This window comes from Heterodontus francisci, unplaced genomic scaffold (genome assembly GCF_036365525.1).
Source record: "Heterodontus francisci isolate sHetFra1 unplaced genomic scaffold, sHetFra1.hap1 HAP1_SCAFFOLD_58, whole genome shotgun sequence".
NCBI lineage: Eukaryota > Metazoa > Chordata > Chondrichthyes > Heterodontiformes > Heterodontidae > Heterodontus > Heterodontus francisci.
Window position 1 is genome coordinate 437,759 of NW_027142006.1, and position 16,929 is coordinate 454,687.

Here is a 16,929-nt window from a genome sequence, read left to right on the forward strand (position 1 = left end):
CTGGATGGGTGCAATTCCAACTCAAGAATCTCAACACCGTCCAGGACAAAGCAGCCCACTTGATTAGCACCCCATCTACAAACATTCACTCCCTCCATCATCGGCACACAGTGGCAGCAGTGTGTACCGTCTACAAGATGCACTGCAGCAATGCACCAAGACTCCTGAGACAGCACCTTCCAAACCAGTGACCTTTCCCACCTAGAAGGGCAAGGGCAGCAAATACAGGGGATACCACCACCTGCAAGTTCCCCTCCAAGCCACACACCATCCTGACTTGGAACTATATCGCCGTTCCTTCACTGTCGCTGGGTCAAAATCCTGGAACTCCCTTTCTCACAGCACTGTGGGTGTACCTACCCCACATGGATTGCAGCGGTTCAAGAAGGCAGTTCACCACCACCTTCTCATGGGAAATTAGGGATGGGCAATAAATGCTGGCCTAGCCAGCGATGCCCACATCGCATGAATGAATGAATAAAAATGTGAAGTATCCCTTGTGTCATTCTTTTGGTATAAAATATAACCCTGGTGGAATTGCCCTCCCAATCACACCTCACTTCATAGAACATAGAAAATGGAGAACATTTATGGCACAGAATGAGACCATTTAGCAATCGTGTCTGTGCCAGCTGAAAAAGAGCGATCCAGCCCAATCCCACTTTCCAGGTCTTGGGAATGGGATCTGAACAGATGTCAGAGCTCACATTATGTGAATGTTCTGTTGAAGTGTTGGTGAGCTGATATACCAGTGGAGATTCACACTGTTGGACACAGTGTGAAATACATTCAAGTATTTATAAAACATTACAACATGTGAGTAATATTCCCCATTGATTACTCAGCACTGATGGATTGTGAAGTGGGAGACAGCCAGAAGTCCCAGTGATCCACACTGACCCTGAGCTGAGAATGAAATGAGAAAAAGTTCAATCTTCAGCAGCGAGATGCTGCAGAGAGGTCAGAGTCCTGAATCAAGGAGAGACTTTCTCATACTGCTGTTGAATCTCATTTCAAACACTCCTTGAACTCTCTGCCGAGGAATTCAGAGCTGGATAACGCCTGTAATATCAGCCTAAAAAGGAAATAGAAAACACCCACCGTGGGCTCAAACTCAAAAACTTGAGATTCAGAGTTTCATGCTTTCATCGACTGAGCTCACTAGGCCTGAGACAGTGTCCCCGGCCTGTCTGTTATTGGACGGTGCAGCTGTTGGCTCCACCCCAGGGGCTGAATTTGTTCTGTAAACCATGAAGCAGCTTCCTCTCAAATCCCAGGTTTATCAGTAAATCCTCTTACAAAATCTCCAAAGTGTGATATATTCCTCTCATTCATCCAGAATAAAAGTTACATCTTTTGCTCTTTTTACCTTCCAAACATTGACTTCTATTTTGCTCAGCATTTATTTCTCTCTCCTTTTTATGTTGTGCATTTCCTAATAAACATTTCATTTCAATTATTTATGAGGGATGAAATGAACAGAAAAGATTTTCTGCAATGGTACCGGGGTGTGGGACAGAGTGAGTGGTTCGGATCTGGAATACACTGCCTGAGAGTGTGCTGGAGGCAGATTCAATCGTGGCTTTCAAAAGGGAATTGGATAAACACCTGAATCGAGAAAATTTGCAGGGCTACAATGAAAGGGCAGAGGAGTGGAATTAGCTGATTTGCTCTTGCAAAGAGCTGTCATGGACATGATGGACTGTATGGTCTCCTTCTGTACTGTAACCATTTGATTCCTTGATTCTAACTCTGTCAAAGTTGTTCTGAACTTGCTCTGCTCCGAAGGAGAACAACCCCAGCTTTTCCAGTGTCTGCACATAACTGAAGTTATGAGGAACCATGGGGAACCCACTGTAAACCTTCCTCCAGACAGAAATACAACTGTTCACCACCACACTGTGACCCAGCTGTTCACATGATTTGGATGCGGGGACCAAATGTAGTATTTCCAAGTTTGCAGATGACACAAAACTAGGTGGGAATGTGTGTTGTGAGGAAGTTGCAAAGCGGCTTCAAGTGAATTTGGACAGACTTAGTGAGTGGACAAGAAAGTGGCACATGAAATATAATGTGTAAAAATGTGAGGTTATCCACTTTGGTAGGAGAAACAGATGTGCAGATTATTTGTTAAATGGTAAGAGTGTGAATGTACAAAGGGGCCTGGGTGTCCTTGTCAATAAGTGACTGAAAGCTAACATGCAGGTGCAGCAAGCAATTAGGAAGGCTAATGATATGTTAGAGGATATGCAAGAGGATTTGAGGACAGGAGTAGTGAAGCCTTGCTTCAATTGTATATAACCTTGGTTGGTCTGCACTTTGGAATACTGTGTGAAGTTTTGTTCCCCTTACCTTCGGAAGGATATCATTGCCATAGAGGGAGTGCAACGAAGGTTCACCAGACTTGTTCCCGGGATGGCGGGACTGTCAAATGAAGAGAGATTGGGGAAACTGGGCCTGTATTCTCCAGAGTTTTGAAGAATGAGAGGTGATCTCATTGAAACTTACAAAATATTTAAAGGGATAGACAGGTAGATGAAGCTAAGATGTTTCCCCGGGTTGAGGAGTCTAAAACCAGGGGACACAATTTCAACGTAAGGGGAAAGCCACTTCGGACAGAGATGAGGAGAAATTTCTTTACTCAGTGGGTTGTGAATCTTTGGAATTCTCTACCTCAGAGGGCTGTGGAAGCTCAGTCATTGAGTATGTTTAAAGCAGAGATTGACAGATTTCTAAATACAAATGACATAGGGGATATGGAGATAGTGTGGGAAAAAGGCATTGAAGTGGACAATCAGTCATCATCATATTGAATGGCAGGGTGGGCTCGACGGGCTGAATGGCCTACTCCTGCTCCTATGTTCCTATCAGTCTGCAAACTTCATATGCATGCTGTCATTGTCCCTTTTATTCCATGGGCTTCAGTTTTACTGGCAGTCTAGTCTGTGACATCATCAAGAAGGTTTTTAATAAGTTAAATAAGGAGAAATTGTTTCCAGTGGCAAAAAGGTCAGTAACCAGAGGATGTATTTATCAGGTGATTGAGAAAAGAACCAGAGGCGAAATGAGGAATGATTTTTTATACAGTGATGTGTTGTGATCTGGAATGCACTGTCTGATCAGGACTTGAAAGCAGCTTCAGTAGTAACTTTGAAAAGCAATTGGGATAAATACTGGAAGGAAAAATGTACAGATTACAGGAGACAGCACTGACACAATGGACCAAATGGTCTCCTTCTTTGGGTATCATTCTCTGGTTTTACGAACATAATGTTGATACAATTCGCTGAGTTGGAAGGGAAGTGAACCCAGATTCCGGGTATTCTAAACACCAGACCCAAACCAACTGAACAAGCCTATTGTTTAATCTCTGTTTTTCACACCAGATTCTCCTCGCTCTTTCTGTGTTTCCAGCCTGGTCTGTTCCTCTGACCTTCATTCCTGACACTCTATTGAGAATGGCCAACTCACTGCACCTCTCACTTACACCGTCATTCCACCCCTTCACCCACTTCCAAACCTCTCTGTTCAACAGTACCTCACATCTGCTCCTCTGCTCCATTAATATAACAGGAAAACATTTTCAAACAGACATTTCCAGACAGTGAACGTTCCAGTCAGACAAGGTAAAGATCAGATTCATTCACTTTAAACACAGAGAGAGCAGCTCTCCCTGTTCAGTCGAAGGAGCAGATGTGGTTTCACTCCCATTAGTCTTAGAGACATGGGCCAGAATTTTAAGGGACCGTTGGAGACGGGAATGGAGGCCGGGGAGGGGGAGGGGGGGAGTATAAAATAGGGATGGAAGACGTTGGACCGGATTTTTCTGTCGGCGGCTGACATGGAGGGCAGACTTCGCACATCCACACGGCAAGAAGGCATTTAAAGTATTTATGAATCCAATTGTCAGCAATTTTATTCACTGGATCCAATTGAACTAATAGCACACGGGAACCACGAGGCTTCAGAGCCTCGCCTGGTTAAAGGAGGCAACTGGGAGGTGGGAGCTGAGTGTTGGCTTCACTGGGAAGCTATCGGGTGAGGCAGCGTCACTTGGCAGCAAGGGTGGAGGGGGAAAGGGCATCGGGAAACACTGTCAGGAGTGGGGGCCAATTGATTAGATTAGATATACAGCACTGAAACAGGCCCTTCGGCCCACCGAGTCTGTGCCGAACATCAACCACCCATTTTTTATACTATTCCTACGCTAATCCCATATTCCCAACAAACCTGTTCCTATATTTCCCTACCACCTACCTATACTAGTGACAATTTATAATGGCCAATTTACCTATCAACCTGCAAGTCTTTTGGCCAGCTCTGCAGAGGGAACAACACCAGGGTGCCATTGGGGCAGTCCCACTTCATTGAGGATGACAAATGAGGTAAATGTGGCTGGGTGTTGTTTACTGTGAAGGCCTTGCACTCAGGGAGGGGCAACCTGTCATGGGCCTCATTCGTGGCTCCCATTGAGGAGGAGGAGGAGGAGTAGAGAGGAAGGGAGGGAGGCGCAGGCACCAGCAGGGGCACCACAGCAGCTTGGGGGCCCACAGGAAGGCCAGCCTCGAACAGGAGGCTGGAGAAGGAGGCAGAGGAACACGTCAGCCGAGGTTCAACAACCTGCAGATGTCCGAGTGACAGTGTCTCCGCAGACTGCACCTCTCCACGGAGGTCGTCACTGATCTCACTGCCATGATGCAGCTGTGCCCCATGCGACTTGGTGGGCACCTGATGCCAGTGTCACTGAAGGTCACCGTGCCACTGAACTTCTTCACCACCAGATCATTGCGGGGATCCACTGGAGATATGTGTGGAATCTCACAGTCTGTGGTGAATCAGTGCATCAACGAGGTCACCAATGTCCTGTTCAGGAGGGCCGGTGACTATGTGCACATTGATCCAAACAGTCAAGCTGAGAGAGCTATAGGATTTGGGGCCATCGCTGGATTCCACCAGGTGTAGGGTGTCATTACTGCACCCATGTGACCATCAAGGCTCCTGCAGACCAGCCAGCAGCCTTCAACAGGAAGGGCTTCCACTTACTCAGTGTGCAATTGGTCTGCGACCACTGCAAATGGATCCCATAGGTGTGTGCACAAATCCCGGGAAGCAGCCACAACGCCTGCATACCAAGGCACTCCCAGGTGCCAGAACCTTTGCGCGGCCCCATCCGCTTTCAGAGATGGATCCTTGGAGACAAGGGCTACCCACTGAGGACATGACTACTGACGTCTGTGAGGAACCCACGCACGGATGCAGAGGAGAGGTGCAACACCTGCTGCGGGTCAACCCGAGCGACCATCAAGGAGGCCATTGGTCTCCTGAAGATGAGATTCAGGTGCCTAGATCGATCCAGTGGAGCCCTTCAGTATGTCCCGGCGAGGGTCTCGCATATCGTGGTGGTTTGCTGTGCACAGCACAATCTGGCATTACAGAGGGGTGAGGTGTTGACTAGTGAGGATATCGTGCAGTGTGATGTCTCCTCTGATGATGAGGATGTGGAGGAGGATGCTGCCCATGCAGTGCCAGATGAAGAACCTCAGGCACAGCAGGAAAGGGGCCCACAAGGGAGACATGAGACACCCTTATACATTCAAGTTTCCTTTGAGCCTTACCACCTTCTGGAACCACAGCAATAAAGTCTTAGCTTTAAACAGCCCTGTTGTCGCCTCCTTCCTTCTGTACTGCAGCGTCCAGGTACACATCGCACAGTGACAAGGCCGAAGCTTTGTGAACTCAGGGCTTGGTCCCTCACTTCCAGCCCCTTGGGAGGAACGGTTTAAATGAAGTCCCAAAGGGCATCAACAATAGGAAGGAGACATAGTGAGAGAACATCATTTCTTTCTTCCGTGTGACAACAAACGCAACCCTATCCATCTGGAATGTACATTCACCGTGAACCCCTCAGTGAATCTAGGTGCTCTTCTGAAATCTTTTCCGCGTGCTCCTACGTGGTGCTCCCCCTGCTCTGTCAGCTGAGGTGGAGACAGGCTGCTGACCTTGCTGCCCCATGGCTTGGGATGACATTGGTGGCCGTCCTCTTGCTGCCTGAGGCCTGGAGGGCCCCGGCACACTGAGGGCCTCCTGCACAGGTACAGGGACCCCCCTCTGTCATTGAGGGTGATGGAGGCAGGCACTGGCATCACTTGTGTCACTGGCAGAGGGGCTTTGGAGCTACTGTCCACACCAGGAGCACCCTGAGAGGAGACCCCAGATGTAGCAGCCAGCTGCTCCTCCCCCTTATAAGACACACTTGTAACTCGCTGCTGACCTGAGAGGGACGTGGACCTGGTGAAGAGTTCAGGTGCCTCGTTCCCCCCTCTCGCCTTGTTACCGCTGGATGGAGCTCATGGACAAAGCGATGGAGTGCAGGTCTGCACAGATCTCCGGCAGCCACTGATTGGTCGGCTGGATCTGGCTCTCCATCAGAGTCACCAATCTCTCAAGGAAGGAAGCCAGACACACCCCCATCAGAGACAGTACATCATGCAAGGCCTGGATGGACTCCTCCATCATCCGAACTTGGGTACACATAACCTCCGGCAACTCTGCCAGATGTTGCCTGACCTCTTGCTGCAGCTTCAGCATTTCCCGTGTTGCTGGTGACACCAGAGGCACGTCATCAGCCTGGGACTCAGCATGGGCCTGGCCTCCCACAGACTTCCAACTGCCAGTGGCCTCGGCTGTCACTGCCTCCGTCATCTGCCCGGGCCTGTCTGTGACGTGCTCACCAGCTTGTGTGCCCAAATCTAACAGCGAGTGGATACCCACCGAGTGAGGGTTTCTGTGCTGGTGGAGGGTGCAGGGGAATGATGTGACGGTGCACCCTCTGAGGCTCCCTCCTCCTCCTCAGAGGTGTCTGGCTGTCCCCCAGTCTCTCCAGCTCTTCGCTCTTGTCTTTCATCCTCGCCTGCATGTGAAAACAGGGACATTGAAGGGTTAGGGTCTGCCCATCGTGACATTCCAACCACCCCTACTGTGCAGCTCCATTGATGCAGTGGTGAACAGATGAGCAGTGTGGCTCCTTTGCAGCAGATGCAGCCTTGTGCCCCAGGAGATGTTCATTCACTCTCTTAGGTAGGTGTCCCTGTCTCTCCATCAGCTATGGAGCAGCTGCTTTGCTGCCCGGCCTGTTCCATGGCCTCCTCCTCCATCGGGATGAGGACATGGAGATAAGGCATCCACTGCCAGTCTTGACATGCTCTTTCCGATTGTGGGCTGTCTTCTCCTGCAGCCACTATGATCAACAAAGTTAGTCTCCCAGCGGGGACAAACCCAATATCTCTGATGGTGATAGTCCAGCAGTCCATGATGTGGACACACATATTCCTCCTGCATGTGGCCCCTCTCGAGGGACTGTGTGAGTTTATACAATGACTGACGTGCACCTCCCACCGAGATGCAGCCAAGCCCCAGGCAGCATGTCCTGCTGCCATTCCCCAATACACATGACTGGGTGGTCACTCCCTTTCCACCAAACACTCCCTCTCACTCTGCCATGCGCAATGTCCAAAGGGTCCAAAGTGTTTTGAGTTTGCGCCTGAGCAGCCCGGATCCGGTCATTGACCCACTTCTTGCACTGGATCCATGTCTTGGGGGTGACTCCACGGCTGCTGACTTCACCTACTATCTCAAAGCAGCTTTGCTTGGTCAGGTGGACAGGTCTCCACCTCCCATCCCTGGGGAAGAGGATCTTCCACCTATCTGTTGTCACCTGGAGGCGAACCTGCAGGAAGGCATCGCTAAACTATTGGACCATGGTCACTGCAGGCTCGCATTCAGCTCCTTACCTATCAGGCAGCAGAGACAGCAGAACGGGTCCTGGGGCATCAGTGACAGCAGAACGGGTCCTGGGGCATCAGTGACACAGAACGGGTCCTGGGACAGCAGAATGGGTCCTGGGCAGCAGAGGCAGCAGAACAGGTCCTGGGGCAGCAGATGCAGCAGAACAGGTCCTGGGGCAGCGGAGGCAGCAGAACAGGTCCTGGGGCAGCAGATGCAGCAGAACAGGTCCTGGGGTAGCGGAGGCAGCAGAACAGGTCCTGGGGCAGCAGATGCAGCAGAACGGGTCCTGGAGCAGCAGAGGCAGCAGAACGGGTCCTGGGGCAGCGGAGGCAGCAGAACAGGTCCTGGGGCAGCAGATGCAGCAGAACAGGTCCTGGGGTAGCGGAGGCAGCAGAACAGGTCCTGGGGCAGCACATGCAGCAGAACGGGTCCTGGAGCAGCAGAGGCAGCAGAACGGGTCCTGGGGCAGCAGAACGGGCCCTGGGGCAGCAGAGGCAACAGAACGGGTTCTGGGGCAGCAGAGGCAGCAGAACGGGTCCTGGGGCAGCAGAGGCAGCAGACCGGGTCCTGGGGCCGCAGAACGGGTTCTGGAGCAGCAGAGGCAGCAGAACGGGTCCTGGGGCAGCAGAACGGGTCCTGGGGCATCAGAGGCAGCAGAACGGGTCTTGGGGCAGCAGAACGGGTCCTGGGGCATCAGAGGCAGCAGAACGGGTCTTGGGGCAGCAGAACGGGTCCTGGAGCAGCAGAGGCAGCAGAATGGGTCTTGGGGCAGCAGAACGGGTCCTGGGACAGCAGAACGGGACCTGGGGTAGCAGAGGCAGCAGAACGGGTTCTGGGACAGCAGATGCAGCAGAACGGGTCCTGGGGCATCAGAGGCAGCAGAATGGGTCTTGGGGCAGCAGAACGGGTCCTGGGACAGCAGAACGGGACATGGGGCAGCAGAGGCAGCAGAACGGGTTCTGGGACAGCAGAGGCTGCAGAACGGGACCTGGGGCAGCAGAGGCAGCAGAACGGGTTCTGGGACAGCAGCGGCAGCAGAACGGGTTCTGGGACAGCAGAGGGCTCTCAGGAAGACACTCCTTTAAACCAGGCAGCAGTGAATACAGGTCTGGCAGTCCTTTCAATATGGTGCCAGCACCTGCCGTTGTGTCAGATGTCGGTGCCATCGGTGCCTCGTTCCCTACCTCTGGTCCTTGTTTACATGGGCCCCACGCCTCCCCTTCATTAATTGGTCAGCTGCTCCGTGATCGGGGTCGGCCGGCCACATTTCACTCGTGTGGTGACGACACCCACTCACGGTGTCTCTGCCGAGAGCCGCACCGTTAGTTTAAAATTCAGCCCATGGGGTCAGGAGTGGAAAATCTCCCCTCTGATTCTCTCTACTTAAACTGATGGAGACACCAAATTAAAACTGATGAAACCAGGGATTGTATTCTGGTTCTTCAATCTAGTGTTCTCCCAACTGAGCTATTCCATCCTCACTGTGAACTCATCTTCATTGGAGACAAATATAACTCCAGGTGGAATTTCCCCACCCGTTCATTCCTCACTTCAGGGGAATGGGACCCGACCAGATCGCGGAACTCAGATTATGTTAATGTTCTGCTCTTGATATCTTAATATTATCTTGCGTTTGAGCCACTTTTAATCAGGTTCACGGACAAATTCTTCCATCATCCCTTCTCCCACATTCTCTCTCTCTCATTCATTCTTTATTCCTCACAGTCCAGAAAGTGTTAGGAATCAGAGCTCACCTCCAAACCCTTTGCACACAGACCTCTGTCTGTTACCCTGTTTGATCCAAGAGACCAGTCAATAAATTACACTCTTTATAAACACAGAAAGCTGCCTCAGAGTGTTGGACAGAGATAAATACACTGAAGTCTTTTGAAAAAAGTTCATCTTACGGGTTGTTACTGAGCCCACAGAGCAGAGAGGGCCCAGGCTCCAGCCCCAGCCTGTGCTGTGTTAGCTGATGCCACCTGGTGTGATACTGAGCCACACGGAGCAGGAAAGGGCCTGGTTGTATTCATGGCCTGTGTTGAGTTAACTGATCCCACTCAGTGTGGTAGGAGCCACACAGAACAGAATGGGCCCAGGCTCCTTCCTCAGCCTGAGGGATGATAGTTCTTCTCACACATTGTTGTACAGAGCCCCACACAGAACAGGGAAATGTCAGGCTCCATCCCCGGCCTGTGGTATTTTACTTCAGCGCACCTGGTATGGTACGGAGCCCCGAGAGCAGGAAAGATCCAGCTTCCATCTCCGGCCTGTGCTGAATTAGCTAATCTGACCTTGTTGGCACTGAACCGCAATCAGGGAAGGATGGGCCGAGGCTCCATGGCCTGTGGTGTGTTAGTTATTCTCATTTGGTGAGGTACTGAGCACTATATAGAGCAGGATGGGCCTGTGCTCAGTGAGCTGATCTCACCTTGTGTGGTCCTGAGACCCACACACAGAGCAGGACAGGCCTAGGCCTCATCCCCAGCCTGTGTTCAATTAGCTGATCTCATCCAAAAGATTTTGATAAGGTTCCACACAAGAGGCTTCTCTATAAGATTAAAGTCCCTTGCATCAGTGGTAATATATTGATCTGGATTGGGAACTGACTGGCAGGACGTAGGCAGAAAGTAGTTGCAGATGGATCTGGATCTGATTGGAGACCAGTTACCAGTGGTGTCCCACAGGGATCGGTGTTGGGACTGTTGCTCTTTACTATTTTTATTAATGATCTGGATGTAGGTGTAGGGGGCACCATCTGTAAATTGACAGATGATTTGAAGATCTGTGCGAGTGTTCAGACTGTAGACGATACTCGACTGTTCCAGGCTGATCTTAATGTGTTGGGAGATTGGGTTCATGACTGGTAAATGATGTTTAATTTGGGTAAGTGCAGTGTTATTCATGTGGACAGGGCGAATGCTCAACATTCATACACCCTTCAGGGAAAAACATTAAAGTAGGTGGAAAAAAGAAAATAATTTTGAGCAGAGATCTGGATGTTCTAGTGCACAGATCTCTAAAGGTACAGCAGCAATGCTGTGAAGTGATAGTTGGAGCAAATAGAGGGTTGGGCTGCATTCAGAGGACAATTGAGTATAAAATGAGGCATATTCTTTCATGGGATGTGAGCGACACTGGCAAGTCCAGAATTTGTTACCCATCCCTAATTGTCCTTGACAAGGTGGCAGTGAGCTCCCTTCTCGAATTGCTGCACTCCATGTGGTGTAGGTACACCCACAGTGCTGTTAGGAAGGGAGATCCAGGATTTTGACCCAGCATCAGTGAATGAACAGCGATATATTTGCAGATCAGATGGTGTGTGACTTGGAGGGGTGCTTGCACATGGTGGTGTTTCCATGCATCTGCAGCCCTTGTCCTTCAAGGTGGTGGAGGTCTTCGGTTTGGAAGGTGCTGTCTGCGGAGCCTTGGTGAGTTGCAGCAGTGCATCTGGTAGATGGTACACACTACTGCCACTGTGCGTCAGTGGTGAAGGGAGTGAATGTTTCAGGTGGTGAATGGGGTGACAATCAAGGTGGCTGCTTTGTCCTGAACAGTGTCGAGTTTCCAGAGTATTGTTGGTGCTGCACTCATCCTGGTTTGTGCCTTGTAGATGGTTGACAAGTTTTGGAGAGTCAAAAATCACAAAATTATTACAGTGGAGAAGGAGGCCATTGGGCTCATTGTGTCTGCATAGAATCATAGAACATAGAAAGTTTACAGCATAGGCAGGCCAAAAAACGAGCCACCCAGCTGAATCCCATTGTCCAGCATTTGGACCGTAGCCCTGCAGGTTCAGGTACTTGAGGTGCACATCCAGACTCCTTTTAAATGAGTTGAGGGTTTCTGCCTCAGCTACCCTTACAGGCAGTGAGTTCCAGACTCCCACAGCCCTCTGGGTGAAAAAACCTTTTCTCATCTCCCCTCTAATTGTTCAACACATCACTTTAAATCTATGCCCCCTAGTCACTGACCTCCCTACTAAGGTAAATAGACCCTTCCCATCCATTCTATCCAGACCCCTCACAATTTTGTACATTTCAATCAAATCTCCCCTCAGCCTCTTCTATTCCAAGGAGAACAACCCCAGTCTATCCAATCTTTCCTCATAGCTGCATTTTTCCAGTCCTGGCAACATCCTCATAAATCTCCTCTGTAACCTCTCTAGTGCAATTACATCCTTTCTGGAATCAGGTGACCAGAACTGCACACAGAACTCAAGTTGTGGCCTAACTTATGATTTATACAGTTCCAGCATAACCTCCCTGCTCTTATATTCTATACATTGGCTAATAAAGGAAAGGATTCCATAAGCCTTCTCAACCAACTTATCAACCTATCCTGCTACTTTCAGGGATTTGTGGACATTCACTTCAAGGTCCCTCACTTCCTCTACACCTCTCAGCATTCACCCATTAATTGTGTCTTCCTTTGCTGTGTTTGACCTCACCAAAGGCATCACCTCACACTTCTCCAAGTTGAATTCCATTTGCCACTTTTCTGCCCACCTGACCAGTCCATTTCTCCAGCTCTCCTAATGAGCATTTCACCATGTGCCTTGAGCTGAGTTACTCATCACAGAATTCCCACTATCTGATTTACTCTTGTAGCCAGAGTATGTATATGAATGGTCCAGTTAAGCTTTTGTCAATGGTAACCCCCAGGATGTTGATGGTGGGGGGATTCAGCGATGGTAATGCTGTTGAACGTCAAAGGGAGATGGTTACATTCTCTCTTGTTGGAGATGGTCATTGCCTGGTACTTATGTGGTGTGAATGTTACTTGCCACTTAGCAGCCCAAGTCTGAATGTTGTCCAGGTCTTGCTGCTTCTGGACATGGACTCCTTCAGTATCTGAGATGTCCCGAATTTGTCCTTTTATGAAACCTTGGTCAGGACTCACTTGGAATATTGTATCCAGTCTTGGTCTCCTCACATGATGGGTGATATTGAGGCTTTGGAAAGGGTACAGAGGAGAGACATTCGACGAATTCACAGTATAAGACATCTTGGTTATCAAGTTAGACTAAAAGAGTTGGGACCCTACACCTTAGAGAAACCTAGACTGAGGGGTGATCCGATTGAGGTTCATAAATAATGAAGGGTCCAATTCAGCATGGGAGAGGAGTCATAACTTTACATTGTGAAAGGTCAGATAGCACCCGTATCACATTAAATTTCATTTTCAGTTGTTGGCTAAGGTACCAGTATGGCCGAGTGGTTAAGGCGTTGGACTTAAGATCCAATAGACATGTGTCTGCGTGGGTTCAAACCCCACTCCTGGGATCTGTGCTTACAAAATGTTACTTTTTCTTTCCCTGACTTTTGCCTTGCACCATCATCTCTTCTGTCATTTAATCACTCTTGCCTTCCAACTGATCACAGCTTCCTATTATTTGATCTGCCCCAGCACCGTTCCTTGGCTCTGCGCTTGCTTATAAACTGGTAAATCTTTAACTTAATCTCCTCTGTACCCTGACAATGACCTTCTCATCCTTCCTGGATCGTGGTTCCTCACAGGATCCGCTGCCTCTCCGACTCCCCTCCAGGTAACTGAAGGCCCTGAGCCTTGGTCTCTCTTTATACGCTAGCTGGTAGTTGATTCCTTGCAGGTCTGCCACCGCTCAGGAGAAGCTCAAAACCCAGATCAAGCAAAGTGTCAAGAGGAATGTGAACAAAGGCTCCCTGGTGCAGAGCAAGGGACAGGGAGCCTCCGCCTCCTTCAAAATCAGCAAGAAGGAAAACCTAGGGAAAAGTGGGAAAGAAGGTGAAGAAACCAGCACACAAGAAATCTTCAGTGAAGAAACCAGCAGACAAAAAATCTTTAGTGAAGAAACCAGCAGACGTGAAAGTGACAACAAAGAAGGTAACAGCCAAGAAAACGAGCAGCAAGGCGGTGGCAACGCCAAATAAGGTGGTGAAGAAAGCAGCGCTTCAGAAAAAGTCTCCTGCGAAGAAGGTCAAAAAAGGCAAGAGTGCGGCGGGCGGAAAGGCGCTGAAGAAAGTGCAGACATGGAAGAGCAAGGTCAAGCCGAAAGCAGCGAAGTCTCAGAAAGCAGGGTCTGGAAAGAAGTGAAAGAGCGCGGGAAACTTGGAAACATCTGAACACAAAGGCTCTTCTCAGAGCCACCCACATCTCTCAGGAAAGAGCTGATCCCCTGATCAAATGATCCCTGTCCCGGCCCCGCCTGCAGATTCCACATGGAAATGATTTGGAGTAAATCCAGGATCCCTGGTGACTCCCCTCCACCCAGCCCTTTCCCCACTCTCTGCAATAAAACAGAGGGATATCCGGCCCTCACTCTAACTGGAGATGTGTTCGGTACAGTCTCAGTTCACAAATTCAGAGGGAGAGTCTGTAAGACAGGAACACTGGCGGAGAAACCCCACCTCACAACTCAAACCCCAACACATGAGTTTCTCCAATTCAGCTGGAGTCGGGTGACAACAGGAGCTGGGATAGGCTGTGATCGGGAATGTGAGGAATGGATTTGTTCAGGGAGGAATGAACCTGGAATCTCCGAAAATAATAGTTCCTTATTTCCCCAGATGACACATTCTGCAGTGAGAGTGAAAAGTCTCTTCACTGCTTCACATTTACTAATTGTTTGGTTCTAGATGAATAATGAGTCAGAGAGTAATGACAGGATCTGAAGCTTCTCTCACACCATTCCTTGAATGACTCAGTGTGAAGTGTCCAATGTGTGAAGCTACTGCCAGGGTTTGTCAATCTGAACAGTTTCAGCTCAGTTACTGGGGGCCTGGAATCCCCGCAGTTTGACTCTGTCTCTGATTGGTCACCCGCTTCTCAATCCAATTCTTAACCAATAGGAGAATCACATATAAGTAAATAGAAGTTCTCATTGGCTTAGATTTTCCAATTGGAAAAAGCCCAGCAATTCCAGAGCAGGAAGGAATTGAAGTGATGGAAAATTTTAATTTTCAGGCAACAATTTTAAAACCTCTCATTTTATGTTCTGTTTTACAGTATTTACCGTCACAAAATCCTGACGCGATTTTAGGAATCGTTTTAATTTGTCAATCTGTTAACTGTAAGCGGCGGGAGGAAGGTCCGGTTCAGCAATTTAAAACGGGACAAATATCAGCTTCCTCTCTGTAAAAGGAACAAATTAGCGACTAACCGCTTCTCACAGGCTTCTCGGGGACTGACAGAAACGAGCGGTTTCTGATCCTTTCTCCTGAAAGAGGCGGATAATGCTGCAGGGAGCAATGAACTGCCCTTCACTTTCTGGCTGCTAATACACCCCTGACTTTAAACAGTTCAAACAGCGACTGATGCTTCTGTCGGAAAATGAGCAGATTCACCAGAATGATCCCGGTCCATCATGGCCAAAGACATCCAGCTGGCCCGCCGCATCCGCGGGGAACGCACCTTAAACCCAGCTTCAGTAACAAGTGTAAAAAGGGCTCTTTTCAGAGCCACCAAATCAGCAAAGGAAAGAGCTGCCATCTCTGTTCATCATCAAACCCATTAGATTGAAGGGGCGGTCACATGGTTTCTGTTTTGTCACATCACTTTCCCGAAAGGCCTGTCGGACTGAGAGCTGGTCTGGAATTTAGAAAGCAGCATTACCGGAGACTCATTGCTGCTCAGCACAATCTCAACCCCGCTCCTGGGATCCGTTAGCTGGCATTTGGGGAAAAGAAATGGATCCCAGTTTTATTTGGAAGGCATTAATGGAGCCGTGTCTGTTCACATGAGGGTTATTTACAAACATTACCCAATGAGTTCACTAATATTTGAATCCATTGGAGATCAGTACACAGGATATGTAAGTTAGCTCGGTCACTCTGACTGAAACCGCCAGTTCCCCGGGGCTGCAGACCCTGACACTGCGGGGAGAGAATCACCGACCCTATCCCGCCGCCGCGGGGAACAGACAGCTCTGTGTCCGGAGAATAGGGAGGGCCGGGGGGAAGGCACATATTAAAGCGCTGCAATGGACTCAGCTCCTGTGTGTGAACAACTCTCACTGATACCGTCCTCTGGGAACAGTGCGGTCTAAACAGATCAGGTTAGGAGAGAGACACACAGCCCGAGAATGGCCTCTTCCTTCCTGCATTTACTCTGTTCCGGGAGCAGATTCTCATTGCGAAGCGGCGCTCAGATCACCGGAGAGAAATAAAAACACAATTCAAACTGTCCAAATGAAAAACAGAGAATTAACCCGGACACTTCCATTATTAAATTAATTCATCAGCTCCGAACCAGTTCCCGTTAATGTACCGGGATAATCTCGGGATTTATCAAATCGAAGGCAGCGGGATTTATTAAATTGTTGATTCTGACACCCTGTAGTTCAGTTCTTCACTTAACTAGAGGGGGAGATGTGTGAGCAGAGAAACAGAGCGAAATCCAGAGAGGGAACTGAAAACACACCTGGACAGATGTGAAACAGGTCAATCCACTGTTCCAATAACTCCATCTCTGATTCCCTCCTGACAGTAACCAGCCCTTTCACAGAGACTGTGGGTGGCTCTGAAAAGAGCCTTTGGTTTATTAGATGACATTTTGGCCGCTTTACTTTTTCTGGGAGCTCTGAGCGCTGGTTTTCTTGGGCAGCAGCACGGCCTGGATATTAGGCAGCACCCCGCCCTGAGCGATGGTCTCCCCTCCCAGCAGCTTGTTGAGCTCCTCGTCGTTGCGGACGGCCAGCTGCAGGTATCTGGAGATGATGCGGTTCTTAAGAAGGGTCACTGACCCGAAACGTTAACTCTGCTTCTCTTTCTACAGATGCTGCCGGACCTGCTGAGTGAATCCAGCATTTCTTGTTTTTGTTTCAGATTTCCAGCATCTGCAGTATTTTGCTTTTATTTTAAGCGGTTCTTCTTGTTGTCCCGGGCCGCGTTGCCGGCCAGCTCGAGGATTTCAGCGATCAGATACTCGAGCACAGCAGCCAGAAAGACCGGGGCTCCGGCACCCACACGCTCAGCATAGTTACCCTTTCTCAGGAGCCTGTGAACACGGCCCACCGGGAACTGCAGTCTAGCCCGGGAGGAGCGAGACTTGGCCTTGGCCCGAGCTTTCCCGCCGGTCTTTCCTCTTCCAGACATTTCCACAATCTCACAAATACTTTCACAAAGAATGAATAATTTCCTTAGCATTGATAATACATCGCCGGCA

The 16,929-nt window shown here is 49.5% G+C and overlaps 1 non-coding gene across 1 annotated transcript; it reads left to right on the plus strand.

Annotated features, from left to right (window-relative positions):
• The first annotated feature begins 12,987 nt into the window (after positions 1 to 12,987).
• On the plus strand, positions 12,988 to 13,070 carry trnal-uaa (transfer RNA leucine (anticodon UAA)). Its single transcript has one exon. It is a non-coding gene; the product is annotated as a tRNA-Leu (tRNA).
• Positions 13,071 to 16,929: the final 3,859 nt, after the last annotated feature.